This window comes from Chelmon rostratus, chromosome 1, assembly GCF_017976325.1.
Source record: "Chelmon rostratus isolate fCheRos1 chromosome 1, fCheRos1.pri, whole genome shotgun sequence".
NCBI lineage: Eukaryota > Metazoa > Chordata > Actinopteri > Chaetodontiformes > Chaetodontidae > Chelmon > Chelmon rostratus.
In genome coordinates, this window is record NC_055658.1 from 29,060,701 (window position 1) to 29,073,550 (window position 12,850).

Sequence of the window (12,850 nt, forward strand, 5' to 3'; positions counted from 1 at the left end):
TTGTTGTAAAAAGGTAGCAGTGGCAACCGCACAAATCATCTCTGTGAACCATCCTAAATAGACTTAGCAAATGCTTTTTAATAAGATAGAAATCTCTTTTTAATATTTTTAACAAATAATACAGCAGTGTTGGGCCATCAGTGATTGGCTCGGTGTCTAACCCAACAACAACAGCGGCGACAGAGAGAGGCGGCGGGGAACACCAGAGTATTTTAACATTTAACTCGTTCCATTCAGGGCTTATTCTGACCAAACCAGAGCTGGTGATTGTTGGAACAGTGGAAAAACTAGCCAAGATGGTTTTGCTGAGTTTTGTTTCTGCTGAATTTGAATGAATTGTGTTAACGTTGAGGCAACAAGGCAACTAAGCTACTAACGTTAGTTTGGTGAAGACAGAAACTTGAATTCAGAAGGTGTACGGTTGTATTTTCCTGTTTAATGGGGAAAAAAAGGTGTAAGAATATCTCCATTCTTGACATCTTGCGAGTTTCTGTTTGTTTATAAGACGTTAATAAATAAATGTGGCAAAATCTCCCATTTCACAGCTGAAACATCGTCAAACCCCATAACGCAGTTTTAATCTTGACAGATTTTCATCAACAGTGCCAATAAATGAGCTCTTGAAAACCTGCGAACAGATGACAAAGTCTCTGTCGATTGGTGGCTCATCAAGTGTGTTAAATGCTGGCAGGGCTCACTTGTTACTGCTGTGGGGCTGAAACAGAGACGTCGCATGTGATATCTCAATGACAACAGGCCCAATCACCAGCCTCATCTGGGAGACTTTCCAGACCAGAGCCAGAGGTCACAGAGGTCACAGCGGGGTCAGAGGTGAGAGGGGAGGAGGTTGTAAATGAGACACTTCAACTGAGACTGACCATGAATTTTATTTGTGGTGTCTAGATGTCCAATTAGATAAACAACGCCGCGGCTGGCCAGTTTAAATGAACTTGTCAACACTGATTTCAACGATGTCTGTCCTTAACAACAAGAGGCTGTCGCTGTTAACAGGAGTTCAGTTCTGAGACAACGCTGCGTTAACTCGCACTAAACATTTTAATCTGTCCTCCTTCACGGCCACGACCTGCGACTTTTATTCTCAAACTGCACGGATCAGCCGGCTGGCCGCAGCGTGGGTGCTCGCACCGGACGTAAGACCCCTCATCAGGTTTCACTCCAGTTAAGTTTATTCAAGCAAGATGAGCAGAAGACTAGTTTCATCCACAACATGCAAAACACTCCTCCAGCAATATTAAGACCACTACAACTTAAAATGTTTGACAGCAGCTAACAAACTGTGGAACTGCTTAAACTGCAAGACAAGTCAGAAATCCATCCGATCGTCTGCGAGCCAGATCGTTGATCCTCAAAATGCACTTTAAATGACAACCAAAGCAGCAGAAGTTTGGCCTGATTCTAAAATTGCTAAATTCAGGGCTAAAATCAGGCTTAATCTGCCTGTTTATCTGTCTGCCCGACTTCAAGACATCATCTCACAAAAGAGGAATTTGTTGGCTTTTGCTCTGCTACTCAAGTTCTTAATGAGACGCCAACTGATTACGATTATCAGAGATAAATTTGTACCTGCGTACATTTTGACCAATAAGGGACGAGAAATTGCAGTACCAAAATCTTTTAAACCAGCAAATAACTTTTAAAAAAAATATGTGACTTTTAGCAACCAAAGGCTCGACCTGTTCACCAGCTAGTCATTAACCTGTTAAAACATCTGTCTGACATCTGGTGCTGGAGAGGTATTATTCCAAACAAATACTGATTATAACTGCTTCAGCAATTCAGACACAGCGTCACTAAATCAAGCTTTGTCCACCAGAGACCAAGGACATGTTTATTATTCACTCAGTACCTGTTGGTAACACCTAAAAATAAAAAAATAAATAAAAATTAAAGGAATCCTTATCAAAAATGTTTCTGTTGTGAATCAATGAATATTATCTGAATATAATTTTCAGATTTTTTACATTCTCATATATCAGTTTCTGCACTGGCCTAATCAGCTGAGCAACAGTCACAACAAGATGTTTAAAAGTAGAACAAAGGCTCAAAGTGACGTCGAAGTAAACAGGTGTATGGATAACCATGACACATTATCATAAAAACAGCCCAAACATTCACAAGCACCTTTCACACTTTGACTCTGAGCAACATGAATTGGACGTCCCGCACTAACCGTGATGAGTTCGACAGCAGAAAGTGATTTCAAAGTGAGTTGTGTTGTTGTCAGCTGTTTTTTTTTTTTTCTGGGGTGGCACAATGTTAAATACCCCCCAGCAACACCCAAACTGGTGCAGACAATTAGGATTAGCAACAAACTAGGACAGACTGGTAGTGATGGTCCACTTTCTTCCTCCTGGGATCCTGCTTGTCTATTTGCGGTTACTGGAAAATATGTTAAACTGAAGAATATGTGCAGATTATACAATAAAACCACATGAGGGGTGAATACAATTAATACATTTAAGTATAATACAAGTTAATTAAGTATTGTGATTCCTTTATAAAATCTTCCAAAGTCAATTTGTTTGACTTCTTTCTTTGCTCACTTTCTGACTGCGAACACTGAATCACTGCATGTTTCGTCTGGTGTAGTTTTATATCTTAAAGGAAAATGGTAAAACATTCCTGTGTGTTCAAATCCTGCACAAACTGTAGAGATCGTGAAGGACTGCGGGGAGCCCCATCAATCCTGTTGTCCTTCTAATGGGCAGCTGGGGTTAACACAGTCTGAGGTTAATTACTCTCATATCAGTGTGTGTGAGTGTGTGTGTGTGTGTGTGTGTCAGTATGAGACGGGTGGAGTGGACGCTCCTGGGTGCCCCTATGTGCTGAATACCCATCTCATCAATCATTCTTCCTTGCCTCAGTAGAGGGGGGCGATACAGAAATAAAGAAGGAAGTCCTGAGCGATGTTTTTAAAATCCAACCTCCCACCTTCTGCTCCAGAAATTAGCCCTGACAGGCCAGAGACATCTGCTGGAATCTGACCTGGATGAAGGTGCATGGCTCGTCACACCGCAATCGCACAGCATACGTGCACACGTGCAAGGATGCAACATTATCTCGGTCAAACACACACACTGTACGGTTTTCCATCCGAAGCTGTGGTTCAGGCCTGATCTTTCTCTGTCTACATGTCAGTCAATACACAAATAAGCACTGTTACCTGACTGAAAGTAGGCATGAATACAAGAGAGAGAGCAGGCAAGAAGGAGAGTCAAACTAGGCAAAGTTAAGGCAAAATGGATAGACGGCGTAAGTTCCAGAACAGCCAGTGAATGGACCTTGTGTTGAGCCTGTTTTTCTGTTCCCATGGTCAAGAGTGAACTTTAATCATTCTAATCATGTAAGCCTACATGGATGAGAAGTTGAAAAAGGTTGTCATGGTGCCCAGAAACATGGTGACAACTGAGAAAACTTTCAATCATGTGATGTGACTGAAAGCTCCAAAGCAGCTACTAAATGGCCTTTGTTCCGACACAGTTAATTGACTCATTTCATTGTGGCTACTTACTACATTAAAATTAGCAACAAGTAATACTCTCAGCAATAACGAGGTCATGGGCACACTCAGGTTTTATGCACCATGCAGCGCTGTAATTGTCCAGAGTGGCACAACTGGCAACACATCGCAGACATCCAGCTGTTTGCGGGACTGGACTCAGTCCAGATACATTTAAATGCTGTGGAAACAGCAGTGAGCTGATCTTTACGCAGCTGGTGGCGACAAGAGCTTCCAAAAATTCTGAACACACGTCCGGAAGGAAAAAGAAAGCAGTCCCCATCGTACCTGTTTGGCTGTGCGACACTTTACAGCCAAAAAATATGCGCTTTGTCACAGGTCACAAGTCTGTGAGCAGTTCAACCAAACACTGATGTTTCCTCCTCCTCTTATATTTGTTTGAATTCGCTTGACGTCCCGACAGCAAGCAACAAATTAAATGCGCTGGGGTGAGGAGGGGGATGGGTAATGAAATGGCCTTCCTGCCTGAGAAGTCTTCCACCAGGCTAGGCAGACGTAGTGCTAAAACTCAAGAGAGCTAGTTGCACAAGAATGGCAGAAAGCGCAGCCAAAATTCCTCAATGCTAACATGCTAGCTTGACAGCTGTGAGCATTAACAATGTTTGTTGTTTACATTCACGATGAAAATGTTCTGAGTTTTTGAGACATGAGGTAGTTGGATATGGTCCTCCAGCAGGTGGATGTTCATGTGCTTTGAGGAAGTGGCTTTGGAGGGAGACCTGAAGGGAGGGGATGGGATTTTTTTCGGTTGGATACTTTCAAAACTTAACTTACGCCTGCTAGTTTGGTCCTGGGGAGAAGAAACTATCGAGGTTTTAAAAAGAAAAAAGATAAGACTAAGAAAGTCCACATAGAGAGAATTTTGTGTAGCAGAAACGTTTTTTGTTCTAATTTGTTTATCTTGTTGCAAACCCAGTGGTTTATCTGGTGATCCCACCACCCAGCATACCCCCACGTTGGGAAAAACTGCTTTCAACTGCCAGCATTACGTCAGACATAAGCTGCCTCCGGAGTCTTGCTTTGATGCATTCAGGTGCATACACACCCTGATATTGAGGAAATCGGTAATATATACTCTCTCTCACACACACTTGCTTAAACGCCTCATAATTAAATGACTTGGAACTTAAATTAAGTATGAAACCTGTAAGGGAAGAGTTATAAATACAGAGCGAATAGCCACTCCTTTGTTAGGTCACTGAAGGTGTTGTGGCTTTCTGCTGCAGCAGTCGTGGACAGAGGTGAGATGGGGGAAGGACTCATTTAAAAGTTACATTAATCACCGTCTGGCCACATCAAAATGGGATAATCACCTGAAACTGCTCCGCTCAAATAGAAATGGCCAAAACCCTGGGGAAATTCTACCTAACTCTGTAATTGTTTGAAGCCTTTCAAGGGTCTGTTTAATTTAAGATTAATTTATGCGATTTTAAATAACTCTATGTATGATTAATATGCTCAGAAGAAATTAAAAGGAGTTTGAGGCAATTATAACAAGAGACTGGTCATCACCTCATTAGAATAGTGTTGGAAGAGACGCGGCGTGTTTGTCAGTGTGTGACTGTGTGTGTGTGTGTGTGTGAGAGAGACAGAGAGAAGGGTGAAGAGGTAGATAGAATAACTAGGTCTTTACAGATTTGCATGCTAATCACTCGCTCCCTCTGGAAACTGGCTGGCTTCGGTTGGTGTGCGTATGAAAGAACTATATGTGTGCGTGTGTGTACTTCGCTGGATCTTCGTGCACGTGGAATACAGGGAAACTTCTCTTGGTGTTACGATGCTGTTTCCCCTCTAAACTTAATGATCCAAGCATCCAATGCTACTTTCAAATCTATCTGCTGCTTTCAAAACTGTTTGCATAGTGAGGCAGCACTTTCTCCAGACATGCACCCTATCAATGAGCCACAACACTAACTGTTAGCCACCGAGATGGAAAGAAGTAGAAGAAAAATACAGTAAAACAAGAGAACCATCATTCTCATGGGCTAGTTTAGCCCCCAACCAGGTATATAAAACAGCACAATGCCCACTACAGCAGCGGCCATGATTCACTCTCAAAGCTGGGCAGCTCCTGGCTTCTCTGTGCCACCAAACATGACTGGCAGATTAAACTGAGATCGAGCTGTAGCTTGTTGCTGAACTAACAAATTCTACTGAGTGCGATGGACAGAAGTGGGACTGTGGGCAGAAGAGGGTAGCAATATGTGTGCTTGGGGGAGACATGTGGCAGTCCAGTCCAACAGAGGTAGTTAGCGGTTAGCAGTGACCAGGGCTATGTGGAATTGGTCATTAAAGCTGGGAGAAATAATACCTAATACCTGTCTTAAGAGCTACTTACAGACGTTCTGTCAAGGAACCTTTTGGGAAATGAATCAATTTCTGCTGATAGAAGGCAATCTAACTTTTCTAGCAAATGAGAGGAGGTCATTTTTACTGCAATATTGCAATGGTGAATCAATGGTGTCCAAGTGCCACAATGTGATTTTTATTGTATGACATGTTAACATTGATTTATACGTGATTTGGCTCCATCTATCCAGCAGCAGTGCAGCAGTGCCACTCTGTCGTACCAGCATGTGTGAATGGGGTTCATGTCAATGGAGACCCAAGGGTGAAATGTGAAAACATTTGGCAGCGAAGGTGCTGACAGAAAAGTTTAGGGAGGAGGAGACACCAGTGATTTGGCACAAGTCTGAAGAGAGGCCAGAGGAACCACAAAGAGGTCCAAAGACACCCGTCTCCTCAGACAGTAAAACTGCGACCAAAGTTTGAGACATACGATAACTAGAATTCATACAAGACATCATCCACATCAAGAATTACCAAACAACTACACATATACCTATATTAGTCATGTAATATCAGTATATGTACAAAACAATCAGTATGACGCCTTTTTCTGCCCAGACATTTGGCAGTAAAATAGCACAATATCTTCAAAAATGGGAATATCGTGTATTAGCTATATAAGAAAACCAAGACAACAAAGGAAACCTCCATCAGGCAGCACATAAACTGGACAGAAAACGCTGAGAGTTGTCTGCCATATTCTCTGGATGACCAGTAAATACAAGGACACTGTGAGTCAGCTTGTGGCCTCCAGCAGACTGTCTGCCTCATCTCACACACGTCTGTCTCAACAATGAAGTGGCACTAAGTCAGAAAGGGAACATCAGCATCTCCTCAGCGGCTTGCTCAGCAGTGTGGCGGAAAAAAACCAACAAACAAAAGAATTTCTCTGCTTTTGTGAAACATCTAAAACTACACGTCACAAGAGAAATTTGTTCCGAATGGAATTATTCGATGAAGGAGCCGAATAATAAACAGTGTGGGTGTTGGGAGCCATTGGTTGCTATGTCGACGTGGTTTAGGACAGACAGATGATTCAGAGAGTTTTTTAATCCACAGTTTTTGATAATGGCGCTATAAGTCATCTAAACTTGATGCTACTCAGCTTCTATCTGTGTTTTTGTGTGTTTGTGTGCACTTTGAAACTAGATTTGGGGACAGTCAGAGACAGGAGGGGTTCCTTTGTGAAAAAGCGAGGGGCTCATCTGGTGTCTCCGGGGTTGAGAGGGGGCTACGAAATTTGTGTGTGCGCGTGTGTGTGTGTGTGTGTGTGTGTGTGTATGTCTATGAATAGAAAAGCAGAATAGGAGGGCTGCATTGACAAGGGTGCTAAAAGGCTGTGTGAAGGCTGCTGGCTGGGGAATGAGGGACGAAGAGGGAGGGGGGGAGGGAGAAATGAAATGTCCATCAAATCACAATCAAAGAAAATCAGGGTGTGGGATCATCACTTAGTTTTTTTGCACACGTGCAAAAACAAGCACACAGACACACAAAATAATGCGACAGCATTTGTATCTGGTCGTACAAATCAACCAACATGAGGCTAAATATAATGGATCACAAACAGTATATTTTCTGTCTTTCTTGACCTAAAGCTTCCTGAATAAGCCAATAAATGCACCACACAGACCAGGCCATGCATTGAGGGAGAAGGGGGAGGAGAAAGAATTAAAGGCAAGAAACCTCAGACAGGAACAGGTCATCGGCAAGTACCTGCAGCTAGCGTCCTGGGAGCAGGCCAATGGAAAGTCTCCTCAACTGACCGACGGCATTAGCTTATGATGACAGGATAGGGTGTCCACAATGAAAGATGCATTAGTATAAGGAGGGAAAAAACACACTCACTTTCCTCTGTGATGGCTCGTCATGTGATTCTTTATAACTGAAGGGACTGGGAGGAAATGGTACGAAAAGAAGAAAGATCTCTGACTGATAAAAGTGAAGTATGGAGCTTGATAGAGGCAGACAGAGCTCAGTCTGTCAGATATTTCTTCTGAACTAGTTAATGTCCAACAAAGTGACAGATAATGATTCATGGTGAAAACCGTCTGGGCTCAAATATACTGAAGGTTCGCCTTAAGACTCATTGGTGCTGTAGAGGAATCAAATTACATGACACTGATTTACTGGTTAAATACTGTACATCTCTGTAAACTCACAGGATAGAAGAGTAATGTGAAATCGCTACAGCTAAAAACTACAATATAACAAATAAAGTATGAAAATCCATTCAAAATGGCTAAATTACTAAGAGAAGCTTAAATGAGACAGGAATGACTAAATATGTTAATAAGTCAAAAAATTCAACGATGGGATATATATATATATATATTTTTTTTTTTATTGGAATAGTGTTTCCGTAGCAGAATGTGGAGAACAGGACATGGGGCAAGGTTTGCTTTTTGTTGGTTTCACTTTCTTTTGCTTCAGTTCAACACTTGCAGATATCCAGTGGAGTTTTTGATCACTTTGAACACACATGCAAAAAAACATCATAATGTGCAAACAAAGGCAGTGAATAGGCAGTGGAGCTAGAAAACAAACCACAATTTTGTGTGTGTATATAAATATATATATATATTTGGGAAAAAGGGAGTGTAAAATGTAGATAAAAACAGAAAGAAATCATTTGGAAATGGACTGTGTGTACTGGCTACGAAACTGACACTAACAGGATTTTAGGTGCATTAGAGGACTAAAATAATGTTTTTTTGTGGTAAGAGCAAAAACGCAAAAATGCAAAACTGATTCTAGATTCCATTAATAAGCAGTCATAAGTTGTTGTTGTTTTATCAAGTACTTAAAAATTTCTTCAATGTCAACCTGTGCCTCAGAAGACTTGTTCAGACCATCTAACTGCCTCCACCAGACCAGCATTTGGGCCCGTGTCTCCACAGGTTATTGACACTGTTGCAGAATAAAGCGGCTTTATTGAGAATTATAGAATTTATGCGAAAGAAAAGTCATTTCACGGTGGCAAAGTGCAAATGCATGAGCTTTTGCCTTGATGTTTGAAACCTCCTGCTGCAGTGCAACATAAAATCATTGAATGAGGGACTGGTTCATGCTACGTCTGCTATCATTAACAACGCTCTTCGATTGGCACTATTTTGCTTTGCTCTTCCCCTTTTTTTCTTTGTATTATTCCTGTTCTCGCTCTGCTTTATTCATGTTGGGAACACAGCATTAACCTGAGGAAAAGGTTTTCCTTTCACGGCGCCTCTTAGATGGGTAAAACTGATAAAAACGTTTAATTGAATAGGATAAAATATTAATAGAAAGAGCAAAGCATCCAGCATAAGTAGTTGTAGCATACTGTTAAGAGCTTCAGGGACAGAACCCATCAAGAGCAGGCATGCAATCAAACAGCAGCCCTCTAATAGGATAAAATGCCAGTGAAAATAACGTCAATAAAAGCTATACCAGTGATTAGAGAAACCACATGCTGAAACCCGATGAGCAAACTAGAGGTACTAGGTGAGATTGTATGGTGATAAAACAACATTATTTGCTCAGTGTCTACACTCTTGTGCGATTTCCCACATTACCTTCCAGGAGGAATGAGTTGCAAAGATAAAATGTGAGAGCAAATGGTGGCACTTTCTGTACAGCGCAGGGAGAGGGGGAAAGGGGAGCTGTGGCTGGGTGCATTAACATACAGATAGAATAGGTAAAGACTTTTAATGTACTCAGGAGGCTGGGGGTAGAGTGAGAGGCGGGGACGAATGAGGGAATGAAGGAGAAGGAGAGAGAAAGACAATCAGCAGGCTGGTGCCACAAAGGGAGGCACCCATGACCTTATATCTCAGTTCACCGTGGGCAGAGGAGGAAACCAAAGGCCTACAGGAGGACAAAATATATGCAAAGGAAAGAGGAAAAGGATGGAGAGAAAGTGGGAGGAGAAAATAGAGAGAGAACTGTGAAAACATAAAAAAGAGCAGAAGGATTATAATGAATGTGAAGGAAGTGGGACGCCTCCACGTGAGCGACGATGACCCACAGCATTTAAAAACCAGACAGGAGGAAAAGGAAGCTACACACAGTATTGTGATGAAAGGATAGCCGAGTCATAGCAACACTGATGCTTCTCAACAAATAAGAAGAAAAAATAGAAAGACAGCAACACTCGCCACGTCAATCCTTCAAACCTCGTGGGTGGAGAAACTACCAAAGGCAACAAATATTCTCTCTCGTAGTCTAACATGGGCTGCATGCTCCATGTTACAGACGGGCATCACTAAAGAGAGAGCCTTTCTAGCTGTTTCAGAGTCGAGACAATAATACTGCTCAGACGTCTTGCGGCCTTCTGCTTTGAGGCTCAAATTGAAGTTCAGCGGTGACAAAATATCGCCAAATCTGGAAATATGACGACTTCTTATCACAAAACACATTAACATGTGGCTGACACAAGCAGTTCATATTGACAGCAGTCATTCTGAGCACTCAGGGGCAGTGGTTTCAATGGAGAACTGGTACAACTGTACACCTTTTTTCAAACTGAGGTGCGGCTGAACGTTATTTATGGTTTTCGCAAATGTACGTAAGTGAAATATTTCCAATTAAGAAGTATATTAAAAATTCCTGCAGTTTTCTTTTATTTAATTCAATCAGTAGCACTAGTTCACTAACACACAGACTTTTTGTTGCCCAGTTTGTTGGCTACGTACAAAGAAATTATGACTTGTGTTCAACACATATGGTCGATGTTCTGGGCCATTTTTCTTGACAGCTGGTTCAAATTATGGAGGACTGTCTGGTTTGTTCCACTGGTTTTACAGAAACGAATATATATGAGAGAATTATGTACATTGCAATATAGACACCACTGATAAGAAATACTGGATAATTTGATATATAGAAAGTTGGATCAACTGTGTTCATACATTGGAGATACATTGTCTATATCTATCTATATATTTACATATATTATGAGATAAACATTAGTAACTGAATGTCGGTGTAACTCTTGTCCTTGCATTATTTTGGATTGGAATGAAGCTTTGGTTGCAATTGCAGCTTGTTTGCCAAACCAAGTCATGGAGGACACAATAAACCACAAGAACACACTGTCAAGCATTCATATTCTTCTTCATGGAAGAGTGAATACAAAAGCAGTCGAGAAGATGTGTGAAGTGGGCATTTAGCCAGACTGAGTGAAAAGAGGATGTAGAGTGATTTTTCCATCAAACTGAAAACACCCTCTTCATCGGAACACTTATACAGAGAAACTTAGACACACAACTATTAATGATTGGAGTCAAAGGTGTCACTTGACAAAAACAATGGAAGTTGTGTTCAAGGCAGCACGCAACAAACACAACAAGCTAAACTTCCCCAAAAGAAGTAGTGCGTGGTCTCTCCCTCAAGAGAAACACTTTTGTCTGGAGCCAAGAATTCCCAATGACTGTCTAGACAACATTTCCCTTCACTCCTCCCTTCTGGTGTGAGACTGAGAACATACAATCTGTTAGCAGCTCTGCATTTACACCCTCCAGCCCTCCTTCCCCACAACACAGACCTTCACCACTCCCCTCTCTGTGGACCTAACTGTCGTTGTCCTTGGTCCTAACAGAAACCAGAGTGTGTTGCAACTCTTAAAAGGCAGTTTGTGCAAACTGTTGAGGCCTTGTGAGCTAATGCTAGAACAGAGAAAAGTCCACATTGGCAGGGTTGGCTTGTGTAGCACTAAGACACACGGACAGCAGGAGTTCGAACTCAGTTCTCACCCTGATCTATAAACCTCTACTATACCTGATTTCTTTTTTTATTTTCGCATTTTCGTCACACTTAAATGTTTAAATTCATCAAACGAATTTAACCTAAGTAAATACAAAATGCAGTTTTTAAATGATGATTTAATTTATTAAGGGAAAAAAGCTATCTAAACCTAACTGGCCCTACGTGAAAAAGCAATTGCCCACTAAACCTAATACCTGCCGCCCTTGGCGACAACATGTGCAATCAAGCGTTTGCAATAACTGGCAATGAGTCTTTTACATCGCTGTGGAGGAATTTTGTCCCTCTCTTCTTTACAGAATTGTTTTAATTCAGGCACATTGGACGGTTTTTGAGCACGAACGGCCTGTTCAAAGCAGCATCTCAGTCGGATTTAAGTCTGGACTTTGGCTAGGCCACTCCAAAACCTACATTTTGTTTTTAAGTCATTCAGAGGTGGACTTGCTGGTATGGTTCAGATCATTGTCCTGCTGCATAACACAAGTGCGCTTGAGCTTGAGGTCACAAATTGATGGATTTTCTGGTAGAGAGCAGAATTCATGGTTCCATCAATTGCTTCAACAGGTCTGGCAGTAATCAGGCCTGGGTGTGGCTTGTGAAATTAAACTCTGTTTTCCAAAAATATGGTTCATCACAGTTAATTCCTGATTTAACAAAGGTGGACAATTACTTTCTCACAAAGGGACAGTTAGGTTTGGGCAGCTTTTTTCCCTTAATAAACAAAATCATCATTTCAAAACTGCATTTGTATTTACTCAGGTTATCTTTGTCTAATACTAAAATTTGTTTGATGATCTGAAGCATTTAAGTGTGACAATTATGCAACAAAGTAAGAAATCAGGAAGGGGGCAAATACTATTTCACAGCACTGTATATATATATACATATACTGTATGTAGGTACTATGTACCGTGGCACAACACACACACTTCCATGGCTTTTAGACTGTTTTGCTTTTGTTAGCACCTGCCTATCTATAGCATCCTCCAAAGCCTCCTAATGCTATTCAGGAAAAAATTCCAACTTCATACCCTCAGACCTTGTTAACACTAAGCCTACACCTGAAGACACCTAATTTATTAGGGCTTCAGCTCCTCACATTTAAAAAATGTAGTCATGACAGAAATGTATGAATGTGCTTCATCTACTGTTACAGCTTTATATCTGGGTTCAGAGAACAATGGAGCCGATCTAATGTGAAACTTCAATATTTCAGCAAGGACA

The 12,850-nt window shown here is 41.4% G+C and overlaps 1 protein-coding gene across 2 annotated transcripts in view; it reads right to left on the reverse strand.

The window, feature by feature from the left end:
* map2k5 (mitogen-activated protein kinase kinase 5) overlaps positions 1–12,850 on the reverse strand; it is a 60,102-nt gene that overhangs the window by 4,756 nt on the left and 42,496 nt on the right. The gene's annotated exons all lie outside the window — the stretch shown is intronic.